This window comes from Bufo bufo, chromosome 3 (genome assembly GCF_905171765.1).
Source record: "Bufo bufo chromosome 3, aBufBuf1.1, whole genome shotgun sequence".
In the NCBI taxonomy this organism is placed as follows: domain Eukaryota; kingdom Metazoa; phylum Chordata; class Amphibia; order Anura; family Bufonidae; genus Bufo; species Bufo bufo.
The window spans coordinates 607,485,712-607,498,066 of record NC_053391.1 but is presented as its reverse complement, the minus strand read 5'-3'; positions in this window follow the sequence as shown (position 1 = coordinate 607,498,066).

Here is a 12,355-nt window from a genome sequence, read left to right as displayed (position 1 = left end):
TCCTGAGCAAGCTCTGCACTGGTGGCACTCCGATCCCGCAGCTGAATCCTCTTTAGAAGATGGTCCTGGCGCTTGCTGGACTTTCTTGGACGCCCTGAAGCCTTCTTAACAAGAATTGAACCTCTTTCCTTGAAGTTCTTGATGATCCTATAAATTGTTGATTGAGGTGCAATCTTAGTAGCCACAATATCCTTGCCTGTGAAGCCATTTTTATGCAACGCAATGATGGCTGCACGCGTTTCTTTGCAGGTCACCATGGTTAACAATGGAAGAACAATGATTTCAAGCATCACCCTCCTTTTAACATGTCAAGTCTGCCATTTTAACCCAATCAGCCTGACATAATGATCTCCAGCCTTGTGCTCGTCAACATTCTCACCTGAGTTAACAAGACGATTACTGAAATGATCTCAGCAGGTCCTTTAATGACAGCAATGAAATGCAGTGGAAATTTTTTTGGGGATTAAGTTAATTTTCATGGCAAAGAAGGACTATGCAATTCATCTAATCACTCTTCATAACATTCTGGAGTATATGCAAATTGCTATTATAAAAACTTAAGCAGCAACTTTTCCAATTTCCAATATTTATGTAATTCTCAAAACTTTTGGCCACGACTGTATATATCCAAGGTCTGAACCTCCCACCAGCATCGGACGTGATTTTTATATACACGGTTCAGATGTTTAAAAGATGCAGTGATGCTCACTTGGGCTGCTTGTGTAGGCAGTTCTTTTTCTGAAAAAAACTCTTTAGGGTCTCCTAGCCAGCATTCGGAACTCAGGTCATTAGACAAAAAGCCTGCCATTCCCCAACTCTTCAGTATACAAAGTCTAACTGTCTCACACGGTAAAGATACTGGGTAGTACGTTCACTAAATATTATTCGTATCACACTGCCTGAAGAACGTATTTAAAAGGAAATAATAAAGTATTTATTAGTAACTGGTTAAAACGGGAAAATTCTGTGCATCACTTTCGTGAATTTCAGGCACCAGACTGGAGTTATGTAGTCGAGGATAATTATTGACCCGCTACATCAAAAACAATCTGGACAAAGTCCTAGTCCTGCTGGCACATTGGGGCTAATAACCCGCAAGAGAAGGAGTAAGGACACGGTTCATGTATTGTAAGTAGGCACAGGTGCGCTCAATTGCAGTCCTACCTAACTCTGTACAGCAGAGCAGCTAATAGTGAATTAAAGCTGGAAGCCCTGTTGAGAATATTAGTCTGTGTCGACTTCAGATCTCATAATCTGTTTATATGTGAGGTGGTTCACACACAACATCAGGACATCCATGCAATAGCAGCCACACAATAACCACTGTATGTACAGATGCACACTAAGCTGCCTCAGTCTGCCTACCCATTCATGCGTGACCGCACTGGGTCTAGTTATTGGACTGCATTCACACTTGTATCCAAGCTAGCTATTGAGCTGCCTGAAAACTTGTATGCACCCTGCCTTTAGAACCGTGTCCTTGATAGAGATCAACGACTCAACGCGTTTCTACGTGACATATTCTGCCCTGTGTCATCAGGAGCAAAGGTCTCTCAATAAGGTGAACCTGTAAAGGAAAGGTGCCCCACACTGTTGCGTGTTAAGGCTCCGGCGCTATGAAGGCCGTACGCAGCCGCATGAACGTAAATAGGATATCATAAAAGCACCGCCTTGGGGGAGGTGTGTGCTGGTGCTACCGCGAATCAGAAATGAGCACGTCATCTGACATCCGCCTATTGACCTGCCGAGCACCCAAATAAGGCAAGACCAAACGTGAGTTAAGGAGGAGAATAGGTGAACACCTATCCGATATTCGCAATTTACGGGATACAACTGTGTCACATCATGTGCGGGAATCACATGATGGGAATCCCGATGTCTTGCGGGTACAAGGGATTTTATTGATCAATAGATCCATTCGCGGCGGAGATATTGACACACTCTTACTCCGTAAGGACGCAATGTGGATCTTCAAGTTGCAAACCATCATTCCAAGGGGTTTGAATGAAGCTATTTCATATGCTTGCTTCATTTAACTCAGAATGTAGACACTTTAACGGGTTTTTACTATTGTAACAACCTTCTAGCTATTGCACATGCAGAAGTGATCTAAAATAGGACTCTTTCCCCCATCCCCTCCCTCCCCCTCCCTCCCTGTGACTGGGATCCGATCGCAGGGAGGAAGTTTGGGGGTTGATATGTAGGGAGGATTGGTGGTTAACTGTCTTAGGTTTCCTTTGTTTAGTGGTTCGCCATATGCTGTGATTTTTTCTGATTTATTTTCTTTTATGGGTCGATTTTTATATCCACATCGGCACTAGGCGAGCTAAAGGCATATTCGCCGCAGACTTCGATTCCCTCAATACAGCAGCGCATATTGCGCAATTGTACGGAAGTGTATTAGCTTATTTGGGTGCTCGGCGGGTCAATGGGCAGATGTCAGATGACGTGCTTGTTTCTGATTTGCGGTAGCACCAACACACACCTCCCCCAAGGCCGGGCTTTTGTGATATCCTCTTGGCGTTCATGCGGCCGCGTACGGCTGTCATAGCGCCAGGGCCTTAACACGCAACAGTGTGGGGCACCTTTCCTTTACAGGTTTACCTTATTGACAGACCTTTGCTCCTGATGACACGGGGCAGAATATGTCACGTAGAAACGCGTTGAGCCGTTGATTTCTATCAAGGACACGGTTCTATAGGCAGGGTGCATACAAGTTGTCAGGCAGCTCAATAGCTAGCTTGGATACAAGTGTGAATGCGGTCCGATACCTAGACCCAGTGCGGTCACCCATGAGTGGGTAGGCAGACTGAGGCAGCTTAGTGTGCATCTGTACATACAGTGGTTATTGTGTGGCTGCTATTGCATGGATGTCCTGATGTAGTGTGTGAACCACCTTACATATAAACAGATTATGAGATCTGAAGTTGACACAGACTAATATTCTCAACAGGGCTTCCAGCTTTAATTCACTATTAGCTGCTCTGCTGTACAGAGTTAGGTAGGACTGCAATTGAGCGCACCTGTGCCTACTTACAATACATGAACCGTGTCCTTACTCCTTCTCCTGCGGGTTATTAGCACCAATGTGCCAGCAGGACTAGGACTTTGTCCAGACAGTTTTTGATGTAGCGGGTCAATAATTATCCTCGACTACATAACTCCAGTCTGGTGCCTGAAATTCACGAAAGTGATGCACAGAATTTTCCCATTTTAACCAGTTACTAATAAATACTTTATTATTTTCTTTTAAATATGTTCCTCAGGCAGTGTGATACGAATAATATTTAGTGAACGTACTTCCCAGTATCTTTACCGTGTGAGACAGTAACACCTAAAGGGTTACCAAAGTGCGTAAAATCAGTTTTGAATACCTTGAGGGGTGTAGTTTCTAAAATTTGGCCATTTATGAGTGGTTTCTATTATGTAAGCCCCACAAAGTGACTTGTTCAGACCCGAACTGGTCCTTAAAAATTGGGTTTTGGAAATTTACTTAAAAATGTTAAGATTTGTTTCTAAACTTCTAAGCCTTCTAACGTCCCAAAAAAATATTACAAAATGATTCAAACCTGAAGTAGACATATGGGAAATGTAAAGTAATAACTATTTTAGGAGGTATCATTATCTGTTTTAAAAGCAGAGAAATTGAAAATTGCTAATTTTTCCCAATTTTTGGTACATTTGGTATTTTTTTTAATAAATAAAAGTGAAATATTTTGACTCAAATTTACCACTATCATGAAGTACAATATGTGACGAGAAAACTGTCTCAGAATGACTTGGATAAGTAAAAGTGTTTCAAAGTTATTACCACATAAAATGACATATGTCAGATTTGCAAAAAATGGCCTGGTGTTTAAGTTGAAAAATGGCAGGGTCCTGAAGGAGTTACTATGCAACTAAACTAAATCGCTCACACTAAATAATACTATGTGGATAATATAAAAAGTTTTCAGAGGAGTTGCAGACCTGCAGAGGTAGCATTTGCAACTGAGCCACACAAGAAGCCTTCTACACAAAGTTATAACGCACCGTGAATCTTAACTCCAATTGCTTATGTATGTCACCAATTATTCTAGTGAACAATCATATCTGTATCTGTCTGAAACAGCAAAATAGTTGTCTGAATTGCTTACAATAAACTTATTTTCAAGCATCCACAATTTAATCATCTTTTTATAGTATATTATGCATTGGGATCCTAATCAAAGAACTACCATGTCCAGTCTGCAAACAATGGATCCGAAAAATACGAATACCTTTTTTGTGCATTCTGTATTTTTCTCACTCTTATAAATAAAAGAAGACTATCCCCATCCACAATATGGACCAGAATAGGACATACTCTATAATTTGCAGGGTGGTCATGCTGTTTCTTAAAAAATGTGGATGTGTACATCAAGTTTGGCAGAGTCAGAGGACAGGAGTGGTGGTAGTGGCAATGATAGGAGGAGTAGTTGCAGTAGTCATGAAGGCAGTCCTTACCCTGGTACTCCCTGGGTCGTGCAGTGATGGGAGGAGTGCAACCCTTCTTCCCATTGTAGAACACCCTGATTTTGGGGCTCCTGGCTATTTGTTAAGTGGGGTGCCCTTGGTGTCAGCCAGTTTTAGGTTGTAGGGGAGGTCTCTCCTGAGGCACCACAAGGAGAACAATGGTGTGACAAATGTAATTAGGCAATGCAATGCAAAGAGGAGGAAGATTTTGAAGGTAGCAAGTCCACTGTACTTAACTGAGTCTCTTTGGTCATATGTACACACAGGCACTTGCAAAATGAAGTTCAGTCTCTTCAGGTTACATACACTGATTTTCCAAGGTTGTATATGGGGATATAGGCCGGACAATAAATGCCTCTCAGAGTCTCTTCCTAATAAATACAAACAATTTTCCAGTTTTGCCAAGGGGTGCAATTTCTTTGTCAGTATCTCTGCAGTGCCAAAATGCCCTTCAACGGATGGCCAGTTGGTCTTAGTAGTGGTGCTTGATAAATGTTGTGTCCCGGAAAGTGCATATGCCCCCTTCTCAGTATCTATGTATAGACATTTTCAATTGCTATAAACTTCTTCTTAACACCTATCAACAAATGGCTTAATGGGAAAATAATCTCTTCAGACCATCAGTGGATGGTAGTACACTCAGTGATTACTTTAACTTCAAGATGCTCTAATCATATAGAAATTGTACATGGTGACTACTAGAATTTCTCATTTCCAAAATGTTCCAGCGACATGTTGGAGATGTAATGAGACAGGTTCTCTTAAACACATCTGGTGGGAAGTACACACATTTTAAATCTTTGGAAAACATAGGTAAATTGTTATCTTATATTTGTGGCTTCCCTATTATGCTAAATCTCTCTTTAGCCTTATTGAATATTAGTTGTGATAGATTCTCATTTTTTTCATAGGACATTATTCTTACACATGATCATGGTAATGAGAACCAAATGATCAAAATATTGGGGTTCTGAAATAACAATGTTAGAAATTATATCAGGTGTTAATAGTTACTGCTGGCATAAATCCATGATTGTTTCTTCCCTTAACAAAGGTTTTAGAAACCTATGGGATGTATGGCTTACTTGTAAATATAACTGTAACAGGTAATAGGGGTATAACCACTGTGCCAACCAAATGAGTTGACTTAGGGCTAGATAAACGGTCATTATCCTGGCAGTCCCCTGGTTTTCACCCTTTAACACTTATACAGGGATCTGGACTTTGCTGCACGGAATCCACAAGGCTTAAAATAGTTCCAGTGTGGTTGGCAGCTGCCCACGGGGGTCAAAGACACTAGTGGAACCACCAAGGGATGAGGCAATGTTCGTATTTAGGAAACAGGCAGAGGTCAGGGCAGGCAGAGTATGTCCGTATCTGTGAAACAAGTTCGAGATCAGGGCAAGCAGCAAAGGGTCAATATGGTAAACAAGAAGTATCAGGTGAGGCAGCAGAGGGTAAGAGTCAGTAAACGGCCAGAGGTTGGTATACAGATAGACAAACAGAATAACACACCTTTGCAGGGAACTAGCCAGCTAGGAAACCTAAAACTTGGGCACCCTACCTTAGGGTAAGGTACCTTAAATACCCTTAGGTGGCCAGCAGACAAAAGAGGTTGGGCACGGAAGCACATAGCTAGGAGATGAAGCTCTGGTGGCCAGGCCTGCTGCAGGAGGGTTGAGGAGGGACAACGTGTCCAGACCACCAGACCAGCAAGTGGTACAGGGTGAGTAACGTAGCACTCGTGCCCGTCTGGAGAGATAGGACAGTGGCGGTCATGGGTTGACAGTGTGACAATAACACAATTTAATTCTAACCTGATACCAAATTTAGGAAACACTTCTTTTGTGTGCCAGTATTCAATATTAGTAATGCTTTTTCCATAGCAAGTGACTACAAGGGATTACTCATTTATTCTTTTATGTTATTCTTATATTCTTTTATTGTAAGTACACTAGAGTAATCTGATATACACTCACCTAAAGAATTATTAGGAACACCATACTAATACGGTGTTGGACCCCCTTTTGCCTTCAGAACTGCCTTAATTCTACGTGGCATTGATTCAACAAGGTGCTGATAGCATTCTTTAGAAATGTTGGCCCATATTGATAGGATAGCATCTTGCAGTTGATGGAGATTTGAGGGATGCACATCCAGGGCACGAAGCTCCCGTTCCACCACATCCCAAAGATGCTCTATTGGGTTGAGATCTGGTGACTGTGGGGGCCATTTTAGTACAGTGAACTCATTGTCATGTTCAAGAAACCAATTTGAAATTATTCGAGCTTTGTGACATGGTGCATTATCCTGCTGGAAGTAGCCATCAGAGGATGGATACATGTTCTCATTCTGTTTACGCCAAATTCGGACTCTACCATTTAAATGTCTCAACAGAAATCGAGACTCATCAGACCAGGCAACATTTTTCCAGTCTTCAACAGTCCAATTTTGGTGAGCTCGTGCAAATTGTAGCCTCTTTTTCCTATTTGTAGTGGAGATGAGTGGTACCCGGTGGGGTCTTCTGCTGTTGTAGCCCATCCGCCTCAAGGTTGTGCGTGTTGTGGCTTCACAAATGCTTTGCTGCATACCTCGGTTGTAACGAGTGGTTATTTCAGTCAACGTTGCTCTTCTATCAGCTTGAATCAGTCGGCCCATTCTCCTCTGACCTCTAGCATCCACAAGGCATTTTTGCCCACAGGACTGCCGCATACTGGATGTTTTTCCCTTTTCACACCATTCTTTGTAAACCCTAGAAATGGTTGTGCGTGAAAATCCCAGTAACTGAGCAGATTGTGAAATATTCAGACCGGCCCGTCTGGCACCAACAACCATGCCACGCTCAAAATTGCTTAAATCACCTTTCTTTCCCATTCTGACATTCGGTTTGGAGTTCAGGAGATTGTCTTGACCAGGAGCACCCCCCTAAATGCATTGAAGCAACTGCCATGTGATTGGTTGACTAGATAATTGCATTAATGAGAAATAGAACAGGTGTTCCTAATAATTCTTTAGGTGAGTGTATGTCATACTATGTTACAGTATTATACCACCTTTGTTACCTTTGAATTAAATTGGTAAAAGTTCTATTAAAGGGGTTTTCAATATCTGATCATTTGGGATCTGACTCCCAGAACCCCCATAAATCAGCTGTGGTTCTTAGGCGATCTCTTTGGCCACACACATGATCTTTTTGCAGCTCAGTTCCATACAGGTGGATCGAATTGAGCTGAAAGCACAGCTGCTATTCAGTGTACATAGATTCCTGGAACAATGGAGCTGCTGCATTGGTACCAGAGTCTGTGTCTTCAGAAACATGCTTTTCAACAAATGCACAGTTTTTTTCTCAGTTTTATTCTTTTTAACTCATTGGCCCAGATTAACTAATCCTCTAAATGTCATGAATTTAGGGGTAATGTATTAAGATGCAATTTTTCGCTCTCATTTTTTGGGTTGCACTTGTTTTTATGGACATATTTACAAAAGGGTGCACACTATTTGTTGAATTTGTTGAGCAAAATATCTATGAATTTTTCATTCTAAAGTCTAGCTATGTTTATTGCAAAGGCTCCATCAAATAAATCACAATGATAAATCTGACTAAAAATATTGCTCTGGCTTATCATTAGTAAATGCAAACTTGCAGGCATGGCACAAATCATACTAAGGTCTCATGCACATGGCCGTTGAACGGCCGTTCCGTGCATTGGGGACCCCAATTTGCAGCCCCCAATGCATGGGCAACATCCATGCGGATTCCGCAGACTGATCCAGACCCATTCAACTTGAATGGGTCCGTGGTGTATCCCCACCGCAAAACACTTCGTCGTGCTTCCGTGGGATTCCGTGCTTTCGATTTGTACCAGACTTTTCGGATTGTGGACCCATTCAAGTGAATGGGTCCGCACCCATGATGCAGGGTGCACACGGCCAGTGCCCGCATATTGCGGAACCGCTGTTTGTGGACCACAATACAGGCACAGCGCAATAATGGTGCAAAACTCATAAATTTGGCTCAAATGCCTACTCCACCGACAAAACATAAAAAACACTCTAATTTTCTTGTACAGCACATTTGATTGATACATTTCCCTTTTAGACAGGCTGTCTAGACCTGCACTGCATTTGTCACAGTGGCTCAGTCTGGAGCATCTGCTGCAGGGATAGATAGTTTTCTCTGACTTTATACCAGCTATAGGTTGGTTTACTTTGAGTTTAATTTTTTAGTCAGAATTGTGGTGAAATTTTGGAACACAATAGCACATCTCAGGCCATGCCCACTTTCTTGTGAAGTTAAGCGCCCTTTGCAATAATCCCCTCCCCCATTTTCAGTAAGTTAGAAACAAGTGTAGAAACCCTAGCTACACCAAATTGCACCAAAATTGTGTCACTTCCCCCACTTTTTAGATTTTGGACTTTTTGGTGGAGAGTTATCATATACATTGTGCCAGAAAAGACGGTTTAAAAAGTCACAAACTGTATGTTTGTGAATTTTTAAGTAAAACTTTTTGAAAAATGGCACAAGTGCCTCTTTTTATACCACCCTCGCCACTTTTCCAACAGGGGCCATGGCAAGGGTAGGCAGGAGCAGATTGGCCATAGACCTTACAGGGAAATTTCCTGGTGGGCCGATGCCTTCTCAAGGCCGGCCAGTGGTAATTTTTGGGGATGTATTTTGTGCTGCTGGCAGTATTTTGTGATGGACTGTGGTATTTGGCTCTGTTGGAGTTGGCATAATGTGCTGCAGTATGGTATTGATGGCCCTGCCTTCTTGTGTTGGCCCGGCCGTCCATCAATTTGGACCTGACTACAAAACGGGGCTACTTTTAGTATTTTTTCCAGGGCCACTTTAAGTTCCCAGTCTGTTCCAAAGGCCTCATGCACACGACAGTATTTTTTCACGGTCCGCAAAACGGGGTTCCGTTGGTCCGTGATCCGTGACCGTTTTTTCGTCCGTGGGTCTTCCTTGATTTTTGGAGGATCCACGGACATGAAAAAAAAGTCGTTTTGGTGTCTGCCTGGCCGTGCGGAGCCAAACGGATCCGTCCCCCATTGACTTTCAATGTAAAGTCAGGAGTTAATATACCATAGGATCGGAGTTTTCTCCAATCCAATGGTATATTTTAACTTGAAGCGTCCCCATCACCATGGGAACGCCTCTATGTTAGAATATACCATCGGATTTGAGTTAGATCAAGAAACTCATATCCGACAGTATATTCTAACACAGAGGCGTTCCCATAGTGATGGGGACACTTCAAGTTAGAATATACTACGAACTGTGTACATGACTGCCCCCTGCTGCCTGGCAGCACCCGATCTCTTACAGGGGGCTGTGATCAGCACAATTAACCCCTCAGGTGCCGCACCTGAAGGGGTTAATTGTGCGTATCATAGCCCCCTGTAAGAGATCAGGGGCTGCCAGGCAGCAGGGGGCAGACCCCCCTCCCTCCCCAGTTTGAATATCATTGGTGGCCAGTGTGCGGCCCCCCCCCTCCCTCTATTGTATTGTCATTGGTGGCCAGTGTGCGCCCCCCCCTCCCTCCCTCTATTGTATTATCATTGGTGGCCATTGTGCGCCCCCCCGGCCCCCCTCCCTCCCTCTATTGTATTATCATTGGTGGCCAGAGTGCGCCCCCCCCGGCCCCCCCTCCCTCTATTATATTATCATTGGTGGCCAGTGTGCGGCGTGCCCTCGACCCCCCCTCCCTCCCTCTATTGTATTATCATTGGTGGCCAGTGTGCGGCCTGCCCTCGACCCCCCCTCCCCCGATCATTGGTGGCAGCGGAGATTTCCGATCGGAGTCCCAGTTTAATCGCTGGTGCTCCGATCGGTAACCATGGCAGCCAGGACGCTACTGCAGTCCTGGTTGCCATGGTTACTTAGCAATATTAGAAGCATCATACTTACCTGCTGCGCTGTCTGTGACAGGCCGGGAGCTCCTCCTACTGGTAAGTGACAGGTCTGTGCGGCGCATTGCTTAATGATCTGTCGGCCGGCCGGTCACAGACAGCGCAGCAGGTAAGTATGATGCTTCTAATAGGGGGGGGGAAGGGAGGCCACACACTGGCCACCAATGATATTAAATAAATAGAGGGGGGGCCGGGGGGGCCACACACTGGCCACCAATAATATTAATACAATAGAGGGAGGGGGGCCGAGGGGGGGGCCGCACTGGCCACCAATGAAATTAAAACTGGGGAGGGAGGGGGGTCTGCCCCCTGCTGCCTGGCAGCCCCTGATCTCTTACAGGGGGCTATGATACTCACAATTAACCCCTTCAGGTGCAGCACCTGAGGGGTTAATTGTGCGGATCACAGCCCCCTGTAAGAGATCGGGTGCTGCCAGGCAGCAGGGGGCAGTCATGTACACAGTTCGTAGTATATTCTAACTAGAAGCGTCCCCATCACCATAGGAACGCCTCTGTGTTAGAATATACTGTCGGATTTGAGTTTTCACGAAGTGAAAACTCAGCTCTGAAAAAGCTTTTATGCAGACGGATCTTCGGATCCGTCTGTATGAAAGTAGCCTACGGACACGGATCACGGACACAGATGCCAATCTTGTGTGCATCCGTGTTTTTTCACGGTCCCATTGACTTGAATGGGTCCGTGAAGCGTTGCCCGTCAAAAAAATAGGACAGGTCTTATTTTTTTGACGGACAGGATACACGGATCACGGCCGCGGATGACAAACGGTGCATTTTACCGAGTTTTCAACGGACCCATTGAAAGTCAATGGGTCCGCAGAAAATCACGGAAAACGGAACAACGGCCACAGGTGCACACAACGGTCGTGTGCATGAGGCCTTAGGGTAGGAAAGCAGCGTGGTCAATAGCCGATGCAAATTTATCTTTATTTATGCCAGTCTTCTGGTGCAAATGAAGCCAGAAATCTACAGCAGCTCTGAGCTATCGCAGATTTCTGTTTAGGAGTACGGACTGCCGGGGACCGCCTAATTTATGATGACGAGGTCTGTGCCTCGTCATAAATGTGGTGCATCCCCCAGCAGCGCAGGGGATATCAAGACCAGCACAGAAAGCAACTATCTTGATTTATCTCCCCATATATCTTTCCATCACATTTTGTAAAGAGGCTCATGCTGTAGGTGAACATAACACAGAAGAAAGATAATTTTATTAAATTGTACACGTATTAGACAAGACTACATTGGACATACTATTAAATATAAATATAGGAAGAACATCTAAAACATTAAGAACATACTGTAGACGTAGAGACACAAGTGTAAATGCTCATTAACACAGACTATAAATTCAGACGGTATTACAGCTCCATACAAGTTCTGAGATGTACAGTGGCATTATATGGCACCTATAGAAATTTATGGGCCCATACTGTACTGTATCCATGGGCGTAGCTATAGGGTATGCAGAGGTAGTAGTCGTTACCGGGCCCAGGAGCCTGAGGGGGCCCAAAGACCCTTGTGCCACATAAGAAGACACACAACGCACTGAGGGAAGGGGGGCCCAAGCTGAACTCCTGCACCAGGGCCCATGAGCCGTTAGCTACGCCCCTGACTGTATCCTGTTGTTTCTTTTGTATAGGGATGAGCGAAACCGAACTGAAAAGCTCGGGTTCGTACCGAGTTTGGGTACCCAAACTTTTTCACTGAAGTTCAGGTTCGGGTAATTTTATGGTTATATCGAAAAATAATAGCAGAATGCAAAACGATATAGCCATTTAGGAGTAAAAAAAAAACAACAACTCACCTCATCTAGGGCTGAAACGATTACTCGATTGAATTGAGCAATTTGACACAAAAAAATCTGATGGCACTTTGGGAGTGGGGGACATGGCAATGGATGGCATGGAGGGGCTGATGGCACTGGGGGAGTG